The sequence below is a fragment of the Acomys russatus genome, chromosome 32, assembly GCF_903995435.1.
Source record: "Acomys russatus chromosome 32, mAcoRus1.1, whole genome shotgun sequence".
In the NCBI taxonomy this organism is placed as follows: Eukaryota; Metazoa; Chordata; class Mammalia; order Rodentia; family Muridae; genus Acomys; species Acomys russatus.
The window spans coordinates 29,549,715-29,562,875 of NC_067168.1; positions in this window are offsets into that span (position 1 = coordinate 29,549,715).

The window sequence follows — 13,161 nt, forward strand, 5'->3', positions numbered from 1 at the left end:
CTGCTGGGTATGAGGGCAACACCTGTGAGTGGTGTAATATCCAGCCCTTGAAAAGACTGTGTTCTGGGGAGGAGGGTGAGTTATAAGTAAAGAAGCAATCGTCAGATAGCCGTGTGTCGGCAAAGCCATCCCACCAATGGCATAGCAGACCAGGACGCAGGGTGGGAGTTTATGCCAGCCATTTCATTAGGAGGGCCTGGGGAGGCCTCTCTGAACAAGGACAGGGAAGGAAGTGGGGAGTGGGCAGGCAATGTCTGGGAGCTGATGGGACAACAACAGTGGCTGGTATTTGTGGGGGACAGGGGCGTCAAGAGGCTGGGAGCAGGGAAAAGCATCTTGGAGTGCCTGGAGATGGAGGAGCAATAGGGCAGGCAGATGATATGAGGGTGTTGCAGGTAGCGTGGAAGTGGGGGTGAGGGGCGGTGCTGAAAGAACTTTGGTGTTTTACTCTGAGAGATGAGAATGGCCTGAGGAGGGGGTGGGGTTGGAGCATCCGAGGACAGTGACAGCATCAGACTTACAGGCAAAGCCATTTGGTCTGCAGCTGTGTAGGGAAAGGCTGCAGCAACTGGTGGGGGGGGGGGGGGCGGGGTAGGGTGGCGGCAGAAGCAGAGGAAATGCTGGGGAAGAGACCACAGCAGTGACCCAGGCTGGGGAGGACAGTGCCTTGCCTAGAGTGACTCTGATGTAATGAGAGATAATATGATACGGGCAAGATCCAAAGGAGGAGCCAGCTGGGAGTGATGATGGTTAAGAGCAAGTGAGGCATGGTGGGACCTCTGGCTTTGCCCTGAGTACCTGAAAGTGCAGAGGTGTGGGGAGCAGGGAGGGGGAATGATCCTCTCAGAGGGGGCAGGTGCTCAGGTGTCAAGAACAGACATTTCAACCATTCTCAACCTGACCGCTGTGTGGCCACAGACAAACCGGGCATCGTGGCTTTAAGTGCCGCCACCCCAACATGCACAGCCCCGCCCCCCCCCAGGGTGGTTAGAGATACACTCCTCAAGAAGACACCTCCAGGCCCCAGCCTTTCTAGGGGTCACCCAGCTGCTCAACAGGGTCTCCTGGGAGGGGAGGACCCTCTAGGGGCTCTTTTGACTCAAATAGCTTGACAGGTCTGCTTCTGTCCTTCTCTCTCTCTCTCTCTCTCTCTCTCTCTCTCTCTCTCTCTCTCTCTCTCTCTCTTTAAATGACCGGTTCACCTGTCAGATCAAATTTCGCAAAATTGAGCCAGAAGACAGCTTATAGATTCTACCAGGAGGTATATCAATTAAGCATTGACTTTCACTATAAACACACATCCTTGTCTCAATGGTAAGGCACAGGAATTCAGACCCACTCTCAGCGTGGTTGTGGAAAATGGGCACACCTTCATGACAGGAAAGCACAGTGTCCTTCAGAACACTGGAGCCTGCTAAAATCTAGGCAGCTCTCCCTGTCCTGGCTGACCTGAGAAGGTGTTCCTTCTCCCCTCCCTCATGGTCTTAACACAGCCCATCTTTCAGTGAGATGATGGAAAGGGGCTGTTCTTCAAATTCCTGAATCTGGTTACCTAGCAACAGCAGCTACCCAGTTATGTGGGGAGTGGGGAGGGAGGTTGTTGCTGTTCTCCTTTCAGAAGCCCCATCACAGCTCTGGACTGTGAAGACAAGGACTCTCTGATGAGAACACAAGTAGCTGCTTGGACCAACTCTTTGAGATTTGTGTGTGTATGTGTGTGTGTGTGTGTGTGTGTGTGTGTGTGTGTGTGTGTGTGTAGCATGTGTTTGAGAGTGCCCATGCATGCACATACATGCACATACATGTGGAGGTCTGAAGTTGATTCAGAGCAGTGGTTCTCAAGCTTCCTAATGCTGCAACCCTCATGTTGTGGGGACTCTCAACCACAACTGCTATTTCATAACTGTAATTTTGCCATATTATGGATTAATAATTTAAATATCTGATATACAGGATATCTGATATGCAACTGCTGTGGGGGTTACGACCCACACGTTGAGAACCACTGATGGAGGGATTCAATCTTGATAGGTCTTCTGCCTTTTATTGAGACAAGGTCTTTCAGTCAAACCCAGACCTCATTGATGTGGCTAGTCTTGCTTGTCAACTTGCTCTGGGCATCCGCTGTCTTAGCCTTCCAGAGCTGGAATTACAGCCTGGCCTCAAACCCACAAGCATTTATGTGCATTCCGAGCTCTAATCCTTATGCTTGTATGACAGGCCGTCCCCCTGCCAGCCCCTCTTCTCATCTGCAGGCTGTTGGACTATAACAGTGGCAGAGTCCGGTGTTTATGGAGGGCTTCCTGCAGCAACTAATCCCCTTGACTGACCAATGATGTCAAGCATTGCTGTTATCCTATGGCTAAGAAAAACCATGTTTGGGGGCATCAGCAATGTGTCTGAGGTCACAAGGTCTGGGAGGAAAGGGACCAGTGTGGAAACCATGTGATCCAATACAAGAGCCTTCATGGGGCACGATGAGGAAGGCATCAATCATTCTGTCACCAAAACAAATTCCCTTCTACACACCCTCACAAGATCTCTCTGGGATTCAGGGCTGAATGGGACACAGTCCCTGTCCTCAGGGAGTTTGTCATCAAGCAATGCAAAGGCCATGAGGTAAGTGTGCCATGATGACCAGGGTCACCGACGCCACTTGTTAATGAAGTTCCTTGGATAAGTCACAAGGAGTCACTTGGCTGATGTACTTGCCTTCTAGGGTTTGGATCATATAATTTTTTTTTCCCTACAGTTGTTAATAATGAACTTCAGTGGGAGTGAGCTGCGAGGTTACCAGTGCCCTGTGTAAGGCTTGGCCTCGCCCATCTAAGGGCCCGCTGAGGCTTGGGTAGACATTTCACTTAGGGGAGAGACTTTTGTACCATCACTGGGCGACAAATCTGGTAAGGTCTCTGGAAGGCACAAGGACATTACTTATTCACACCCTGTTCTGTGCCCTGGCATGGCACCATGGGAGCCTTTTCTTCTTACCTTTGGATACTGTGAGTGCATGTATCTGAGCACAGCACATGGAACAGGAATCTTCAAGTTTGGAGTGGACATCCACAGTATGTTGGGGGCTGAAGGAGCTTCGGGGAGGCCCCAGGCAGGCTCCTGGGGGTGTTCAGGATGGCTCTGTCTCTCCTAAGGGAGCTGGAAGGCAAGTGTGCCTGTGTTGTGCTGTCAGAAGGCTCTTTAGAAGAAGTCTGTCTTCCTCTGCTCCTTGAGTTTGACATGTCTGGTGGGGCCAAGGACAGAGGACAACTGAGGCAGTAGGGCTGCCAGGATGGTCTGACTCACCAACCTGCCCTCTGAAGGAGCTGAAGAGAATTTCAAAGCCCTGACTGGAAGACAGGGAATAAATGGAATAAGGGGGTCACATTTACTTGAAGACTATTTTAACGAGCACCACCTTTGCCCTATAAGGGCCCGCCTCTAGCAGTTTGAGAAGCCTACTTCCTCCCTCTGTGTGCAAGGTATACCCCAAGAGGGATGTATCTCCCCTGCTCCCTTACGGAGTGCAGATTTGGAGCATCTTTAGTGGCTACCTGCCCATCTGGTCATATACCTTTCTATCTAGCCTTTTTTTTTTTTTTTTTTCAAAAAAATTTTAAAGCCATCTCACCTAGGGCCAGCAAGATGAGTAAAGGTGGTTGCTGCCAGGTCTGACAGCCTAAGTTCAAAGCCTGGGACCTACACGTAGCAGGATAAAACAGACTTTTTAACTTCCACATGTGGTACATGTGTATGTGGGCGCACTTGCACCCATGGGTGCACACACAGACAAACACATACAAATCAATACATGTAAAAAACATAACAAAAAAGAATCTCGCTTCGGAGCCGAAGCGAACAGTGATTTATTAATGTAGTTTTATTTAAGGCCTGTCAGAGAGCAATAAGGTAGTTTATTAAATCAACATAAACTCTTGAAACCCAGGGTGATGGAAAGCAGGCGGTCTCGAGCCAGACTGGGCCTGAGGGGCCTTCCCGTGTATTGATTCTCTCGACCTCAGCACTATCAAAGTGGATGCTGGCTGACCCTAAATCACAGCACTGTCCTGGGCCTTGAAAGACATTTACAGCAACACTGTCCCTGTGCCAGATACCAGGAGTGGCAGCCCCTTTGCTTAAACCAAAAATATCTCTAGACATTTCACATGCCCTTTGGGTAACAGGATCAACCTCGTCAAGGACCACTGCTGTGTATTTTGAGTAAATAAATAAATATTAATAGGGCGGAGCATTTGCAACTGGCGTGTGTGTGTGTGTGTGTGTGTGTGTGTGTGTGTGTAATCACTATTCCCAACACTCTTAGGATTCCCATTAACTACATAGACGTTTTAGTCTAAGGTGGCCACAAAACCCCAGTATAGGTTATTAAGTTGGTAGTTTTCAATACACTAAAATTTGTATGTAACACATTTGAGTGGGTGTGTTGTTTTCATTATAATGTTTGAGGAATAGGAAAATTTCCATGTTAGAAACATTCAAACCACAGGTTGGTAAACCCCTGAAGCCCTTTGAGAATCAGCTTGGAGCCGACAGTGCTGGTTTGGATCTGAGCACCGTCACAGGTTAGGTTGGGAGGGCGGGAGGGCATCGCCCTGGGGGAACCTTTGGCTGTGACAAACACAGGCTTGAGGAAGAGGAGGCTGTGTGTTCAGAGCCTGGGACCTTCTCAGGAGAGGATTGAAGCAAGGAACTAAAGATTTATTTAGGGCGCGAGCTCAAGAGAGAAACAGAGCCCCTGGCCCCGTGTAACACTAAGAAAGAGCCCGTGATCCCGGTGACGCAGGGCCAGGAGGTTAAACCCAGAATAATCGTAATGAAAACAAGCTGTTTGCACCATTGATGTTTCCAGAAATTCCTGGGAGCAAGTCCAAGGTGGAGAACCCCAACCGGAAGTGCTGCTGGTTGGAACCGAGAGGGGTAGCGGTGGGAAGCGGGACCCAGAGCATCTTCCTCTGTTTCCAAGAACAGGGGCAGGGTGGGAGGGGAGGTGGTGGCCCCCAGGGACGCCTCGGGCAGCAGAGGGGGAGGGGTCCGCAAGCTGCAGCCACCACAGCTGGATTTAATGTTCTTGGAAGCAGCCCTTTGCTGGAATCAATTTGTTCTCCCTTCGCTGAAATTTCAGGGCTTGCTCCTCAGGAAATCTGTCTACAGTAAGGTAGGACAGCTGACCACAGGCCACCTACCATCACATCCATGGGTAGCCCAGGGCGAAGGTCTGACAGGGCAGCCAGCTGTCTTCCTGTATCTTCTCAGCTTCAAGGGTGGTTCTCAGCAGGAGCCTGGCCTGGGCCTAGTGAGGCACTGAAAGGCCAGGCTTGCTCTTAATGGGAGACACCTGTCCGCTCCTCCATAACGAGGGCCATACTTAGGGAAAATCCCATTCTTGTCCTACAACTGGCCCACTGCCATGTGTCAGATATTAGTTTTAATAATCTATTTTAATTTTATGTACATTGGTGTTTTACATGCATGTTTGTCTGCAAGAAGGTGTCGCGTCTTGGGCTTACAGACCATTGTGAGCTGCCATGTGGATGCTGGGAATTGAACCCTCCTCCTCCGGTAGAACACTCAATGCTCTTGGCTGCTGAGCCATCTCTTTAGACACAGTGGGTCAGAATCTTGTGCCAAGAAAGACCCTGGAAATGATATGGTCACAGGGAACTTGAGCAAGATGACATTTCTAGTCACCTGCCCAGGCTTCCTGCCCGCCAGCTTTGTTCTTCTAAACCTACCACGTTCTTCCCAATGGGAAAGGTTCAGAGCTTCTCTGCTTGATCAGCCTGAGGTCTCCTGAGGAGCAGTGGGTGTGTATCTGTGTGCACCGGGACTGTGTTGTGTGTCACAGTGTGTGCAAGCCTGCACCCCGGGGGACTGCCATCTGCTAGTACATATGTGGTGTTAGGTGCTGGGACTAGGGTAAGGCTTACACAAGGACTGGGCTCTGGGATGAGTATTGAGATTCAAGAAGTCTATGGTGGTCCTGGAGGGACTTTGGCTGAGGCTGATTGAAGTCAGGCTGGTCGGATAAGTCATCCCCAAAGGGATGGTTTAGGAAGGACATTTAGAATGAGACTGGATGTGGGACTAGGGAGGACTCCCAAGGCAAAAAGAGTGTGTCCTGGGAAGCTGGAAAACAAGAGCATGGTTGGGAAACACCCAATAGTCCCTGCTGTCTGCGGGGTGGGGTCTACAAGAGGCACAAACAGCCATCTGGCTGACATCTGTTGGATACCCACTGTACGTCTGTTGCTGTGGTAGGTGCTAGAGACCAAGCCGGAGAGACAGTTGAGAGTCCGGCATGAGTTCCTGTTGTCTGGTTTCCCCCACACAGAGTCCCTAGTCTGTGGGTTCTAAAAAAAAAAAGACACATGGTCTAGACCCTGGAGAACCTCCTGATCCCAGGAGAGACTCCACGGGTTCATTTCAAAATGGCGCGCAAAGGGATAGGAGAGCTGCCGAGGCAGGTTGTTGGAAACTGTACTTATTTCCTATCCCAATCTTAATCCCCATACGCCAGCTTCCCAGCGCCTCCTACGAAGACCCTCAAAGGATTGCATCCTAATCGGAAGCCTGGGTCTTGGTGTGCTCCGAGAGCTCAGCATTCTTATTTCCTTGGGTGAACAAGGCCTAGAGTGCTAACTCCCCACACTGTGGCTAACTAACTCCAGGTCCCAGGCAAAGAGAACCCCAGCTTACCAGCTCCCTTACTTCATATCCAACAGCTGGCCCCTTGGGCAGACCTCAGTATCTCCCTAGGATAATGGGGGATATTTTGAAAACACTTTCCCCTGCCTGTCACCTCAAAGGCCTTGATAGATCAGGTTCCGTCTTATAGGCAAAGTCATGGAAGCTGGGGTGGTCCAGGAGTGTACACCGCCACTCCTTCCTGCCTTTGGGTGGGAACTCCCCCCACCTTCAATACCAATCACATGTGCTGTGCTCCTGTGTGACTGACTGGTTCAGTTTCCAAAAGCGACAGCGAGGTTTCCTGAAATGTGCTTTAGAGTGGCCGGCTTCAAGGGCTCCCGGCAGGGACCTGCCCAGGAAGCGATGAGCCAGCACTTCCCTGGCTATGTGCTTGTGGCTGATTCTGGCTTCAGGGGCCTTCCCCTCCTCATTAGGGAAGGATGCAGAGGAGGGTGGAGTAGGCTCTGGAGTGAGCCAAAACTGTTCTGGGAACCATCTTAAGGGAAAACGATGCTCCTGCATGGCCCTGCCCTCCTCCGGGCCTTACCCGCCCTCAGCTTCAGGAGCATTGGGTGCTGGAAAGAATGGACCTTGGTCCCTGAACCATGCAGAATGAAGCAGTCAGCACATTCCAGGGCCTGGCCTTTCCTCTTTGGTCAAATACGCATAGCAGATGGAAGGCCTGGGCCTCCTCCTATCCCTGGACTGACCAGGGCGTTGGCAGGTCTCTCTTTGATGGACAGAGGTCACAGAAGCTGTTTGGTGGGAACTGGGCGTCCCCCTCTTCCACCCCCACGTATGATGATGCTGGGCTCAGGACCACTGCCTGCTCCCAGGGCCTGGCACATGGGGCAAGTTCTTATTCTAAGACTTACAAATTCTAGTCCTGTAGCTCTTGCAGACATGCCAAGGTGTTCTGACCTCCCGTCAGGGCACAAGGGTCTTCACAGGTCCTCACACCTCTGTTCTTGGGCTTGTTCTCTGTCAGGAACACTGTTTCTTGCATCTTCTTCTCGCTGGCTCTTCCTCATCCCTCAGCCCAAGCCCTTCCTCACTTCCCCACTATTCTATTTATGCTCGGGAGGGTTGGTCCTTTAGTCTCATGCCCTGGGTCTCTGCTCTTCCCATCTTTATAGCCTTTATAGGGCTTCGGACCCATGGCTAGTTCCAGTCAGTTCCCTTTCCTAGACAAGCACAGAGTGAAGGCGATGGCTCCCGCATTAGCCCTGGGCATTCAGCCCAGACTGTCTCCACCCTTATCTGAGAGGATGGAGACTCTGTCCTTCCAGTTGCTCAGGCCAAAATCCTAGAGTCATCCTGACCCTCCCCTTTCTCTCACAATCCACACCCAAATCCATTAACCAGCCCTATCAACTCTGCTGTTAAAAAAAAGATGAGCAGAAAGCCAGGCGTGGTGGCACACGCCTTTAATCCCAGCACTTGGGAGGCAGAGGCAGGTGGATCGCTGTGAGTTTGAGGCCAGCCTGATCTACAAAGCGAGTCCAGGACAGCCAAGATAATATAGAGAGACCCTGTTTCAAAAAAACAAACAAAACAAAACAAACGAAAACTCATGGGAAGAGGGGACAGATCTGTGGTACCTGGAGAGTGGGGTGAGGGATGGGGACAGAAAGGCTTGGGGACACTTTGAACACCTCAGTCATGGAGAGGGTTTCATGGCTGTATATGAAGACATAAACTTGTTAATGTATACGTTATGTGTCGCTCAGTGTGTGCCAATAAAGTTGTTCATGATTTAAATAGGAGGTTCTCCATGACCTCTGTGATGCTCTGGATAGGTCCCTTTCTCTTAGCTTGCTGTACTGACTGGTTTTGTGTCAACTTGACAAAAGCTGGAGTTATCCGGAGAGGAAGGAGCCTCAGTTGAGGAAATGCCTCCATGAGATCCAGCTGTTATGCATTTTCTCAATTACTGATCAATGGGGGAGGGCCCAGCCCACTGTGGGTGGTACCATCCTTGGGCTGGTGGTTCTGGGTCTATAAAAAAAGTAGGCTGAGCAAGGCACAGGGAACAAGCCAGTAAGCAGCGTTCCTCCATGGCCTCTGCACCAACTGCTGCCCCCAGGTTCCTGTCCCATTTGAGGCCCTGTCTTGGCTTGCTTTGGTACTGAGCAGCCATGTAGAAGTGTACGCTGAAGAAACCCTTTCCTCCCCAACTTGCTTTGGTCATGGTGGCCTGTTGCAGCAATAGAAACCCTAACTAAGACAGTGGCCCACACATAGAGTGGGATCGCCATGGAATTTTCCAGCAGGGCCATCTGCATTCACCAAGCTTATCATGCCATTCTGAGAGGCTGCAGTGGGTGGGCCATGTCTGTGTGACTCAGGTTTATCCCAGGACTCCTCCGACCCCAACTCCTCCCCCTTGGTCAACTCATCAGTCCTTCCTGTAAAAGTAGCTCAGACCCAGCTGTGGGATTAGCTGGAGTATGGGGCATGCCAGGGTGCACAGTCAAATCATACGGGGAAAATAAGGATACCTCCGTGGGTCCCGGATACAGGGAGCCCTCTTCAGTACACCCATCCCCCAAACCTCTGGAGAATGGAGAGAGGCTCAGAGACGGTCATCGATACCCATATTTGACAGATGGAAAACAGGCCTACAGAGATTATTTTGCAATGCAGATTGCTAGATTCTTTTTTATTTAGTTAGTTAATTTATTCAGATTACAACTAAATTGTTATCCCATCACTTGAATCCTCCAGTTCCTCCCTCCTTTCCTCTTCCACCCTATTCCTGTCCCCTATGTCTAAGACCCAGGGGACCAAGACTGCTGGATTCTTGATTATTTTTTCCTGAGACAGGATATCACAAAGTTGTTCAAGTCCTCGAACCTGCACTCCTCCTGCCTCAGCTTCCTGAGTAGCCAAAATGTTAGGCCTGCATTACTAGGCCCAGATCAGGTTGCTTGATTATTATTATTTAAAAATTTTTATTTATATGGTATTCTGCCCACACGTGTGCCTGCCCACCACAAGAAGGCACCAAATCTCATTACAGGTGGTTGCTGGGAATTGAACTCGGGACCTTTGGAAGAGCAGATGGTGCTCTTAACCTCTGAGCCATCTCTCCAGCCCAGGTAACTAGATTCTTGAGTATAGCATAATTTACCTTTTTATTTCAGGTAGTCTTTGTCCTCACTGGAAGAAGGTAAGATCCACGTGGCCAGAGGTGGGTGTCAGTTCTGCAAAGTGAAGAATTCCGAACACTTCGAATAGCATCTTTCACAGGCCTGGCTGGGAACCAGTCCTTAAATAAATGCCTTAGCTAAAGGTCACTGCAGTGCAGAAGAATGAGGGCTTCCAGACTATTCGATTGAGCTCAGTAGTTCTCTCCAGCACTGCCCACTTTATCACATCCCTTTAAGCTTCTGTTTTCTGACCTACAAAATATGGTTTCCCAGAGTCATTGCAGGCGGGCGGGCAAGGTGCCTAGCAGGGGCCAGCTGCGGGGAGAAGGGCCTTTATTTAGCAAATAAATGTCGCAAAGTGAAAGTAGGACAGTCAGGGAACTAGCAGGTTTGGTTTGGGCGTGAAGCCCTCAGTCGGAGGATTTTCTTCTCTCTTTGTAGGAGAATGTTCTGGTCTAAGACCCAGGGAGTTGAAACTGTCCTGCACTGGGAGAGTGTACATTAATCACTCTCACCTGCCGGCAGCAAGGCTTGGGGGTCAGGTCGGCCAGTTCTGTGAGGACCTTTGTTTTCCTCTCTGTGAAATGGGACAAGAATATTTTCTCCCTTGACTTCTGGATGGATCAGAGTGTAGAGATGCCTCTGACAACACTTTATGAGTAGTGCTAGGGTTGTGCAGGGGGGTAGGGGTTCCAGCTGACAGCAGGCCCACAAAGCTGCCTTCCAGCTTTGGACAAGGTGCTTACTGCTTGGGCAAGTCACATGGGCTCAGTTGTGTTCCCTGAAATTCATGTGTTCAAGTCCCACTTCCTTGAGGCACTCGGGAGAAATGTTTCCGTATTTGGAGACAGGGTCCTCAAAGAAGCAAAGAAGTTCCAACTAGGTCATTAGGGTGGGGTGAAATCCAACCCGAATGCTCGCTCTCTTGACATAGACCCCCCATGCGGAAAAGCTATTATCAAGGCAGGGCCGTGACCATTAATAAACCAAAGAGCAAGAGAGAGAGCTCCCCCACCCAGCCTCCGAAACCTGCTCTGTCAGCACCCTTGCCTTCCAGCCTCCAGATGGGAAGTGGTACACTCCTGAGGTGGAAGCTGTTCAGTCTATGGTACTTTGTCACAGCAGCTCCAGGAAACCAAATGCTGACACTACTCGCTCCTCTCCTATGCAGACCTCTTTCCTCCACATAGCTCCAAACATCCCGTCTCCAGGACCCACTCTCCACCTGGATTCCAGAGCTGGGCTGTTGTATGCCTATTTCTGAGAGACCTGTTAGCTCAGGACTTTTCCCTGGGACCCTGGAGGCACTTTCTCTGAGCTAGAGCCTAGGAACATGGCTTTTTGAGGAAGGGCTTCTAGGAGGATCTTCATCAATTTATAGAGATGGAATGTGGCCTTGGCTTACCTTTTTCCTCATTCAATGAGTCAGATGAGTGAAGTGCAGACAAGGCAGACAGACACCCAGGTCCTGCCCCCAAATCCATCTTCCTCCCACCTGCCCAAGGTCCTGTGTGGATGCGCGGGGCTGTTAGGGTTGGGGGCTATGTCTGCAGGCAGGGAAGCATTCTGAGCCAGATTCTTGGGTCACCCATGGGAGAGGGCAGGGTGCCAGGCAGCTGCCAGGCCTGTGCTGGCTTCTCTACTCAGTAGCCATCGCTTCTGGGGCAGCTCATCTGGACACCTTCTGTTCTGATCTGGGCTTTGACTCAGTCATGAAATGTCACAGTGTCCTCTTACCAGGCTTACCCCATCCCCCACTCTGGCCATAAGACCTCATTCAACCACTATAGACAACAACACAGGCCAAAGGCCACAGGAATGAGCTCCATATACCACTATTGTGAACATTAATGAAATCCTTTTGGAAGAGTGTTCAAGTCGAAGGGTGGGGCAGAAACAGTATGCAACAGTATGGTGGAAGGGGGAAAAAGAGAAAGAAAACAAGGCCACCCACATGAGCTTTGGTCCATTGTCATGTGGCTGTCACTCTGCAGCCCATGGTCTGCAGCCATCTCCTCATTTGACTCACTCTTGACTTAAGAAAGAGGAGATGCCAGGACCGAGCCTGTCAACTTCACAGTCTCCACTCTTTGTCACCTTGCTCCTCTGTGACACAACCAGGGGTCTATGGGGAGACAGAATAAAGTCCCAACATTACTTACTACCTTGCTTCCAGATGCTTCCTAGGTCTGAGAACCCTAAGGTCAGCCTGAGTGCGGGGGCCTAGGGGAAAGCAAGCCCAACAGAACTGGGTGGTGTCCAAATAGCTACTGCCATTGGGTAGTGTGCAGAGCCCCTGGGAGTTCTGGGCGTCGGAGGAACAGGGCTCGGCATCGCTTCTCTGGTTCTCAGATGGACATCCAGTTCAATCAATGTTTTTTAAGACCTTCCATCTTCCTATGATATATCCCGTCGGCCCTACATGCGGATGTTTTCTCCTAGAAGCGGAGCAATGCTCAGATGTTAAAGTCTGTGGCCTTGATTCCACTTGGACAAAAGGTCAGACTGAAATGGGCTTTTCCTGGCAGTTCCAAGAATGGATTAGCAGCCTGTTTGCTGGTCTTGTGGCTGGAGTATGGATGGCTCCCAGGAAGAGAGATGATGGAGGTGTTGGCCTCGGTCCCCAAATATCTGAGAACTCTCTGGAGGTCCTCAATGTGGATGGCTGGAAATGTCAAAGAGAAAGCAGTCACATGACGACTGGACCTGCCTGTTTGTTTGGGTGGTTTTTTGTTTTTTTGTTTTTTTGTTTTTGCGGACGCCATGACACTCAAGTTCATTGGGATCCATCGCCAGGGACTTTTTCTCAAGTTGCCTCAAGAGACAAAGGAGGGCAGAGGACCAAGCAGGAATGCATGTGTCTAGGGAATTTCCTGGCTGTCATCACACACTAGCGCCTTATTTCCTACATTTACAGCTTGGTCTACTTGGCATTCAGAGTCCCATCCTGGAAATCCTAAAATTCTCACTAAGTTTGTAAGAAGTTTGGTTGTGCTGACTAGATGGAATCGTACAGAGTCAGGAAGGCACACTGAATAAAGATAGTGGGCCTGAGCAAGGCTGAGGTCCCACTGGAGGCAGCGGCCGGCTGGTGAGACAGGGGCTCAGTCCCGTGGGCTCACCTGGGCAGATGTTCTGCTCTCTTTGCTTCAGGGTGGCTCCATGCTGTCTGGATTCTGACTGACCCAAATGGTCCCACCTCCAGGAGTTTCTAGTCAAGGACTCTCTTAGTTACTTTTCTATTGCTGTGAAATACACCATTAACTAAGGCAACTTATAAGAGTATGCGTTTTGACTGGGCTTGTGG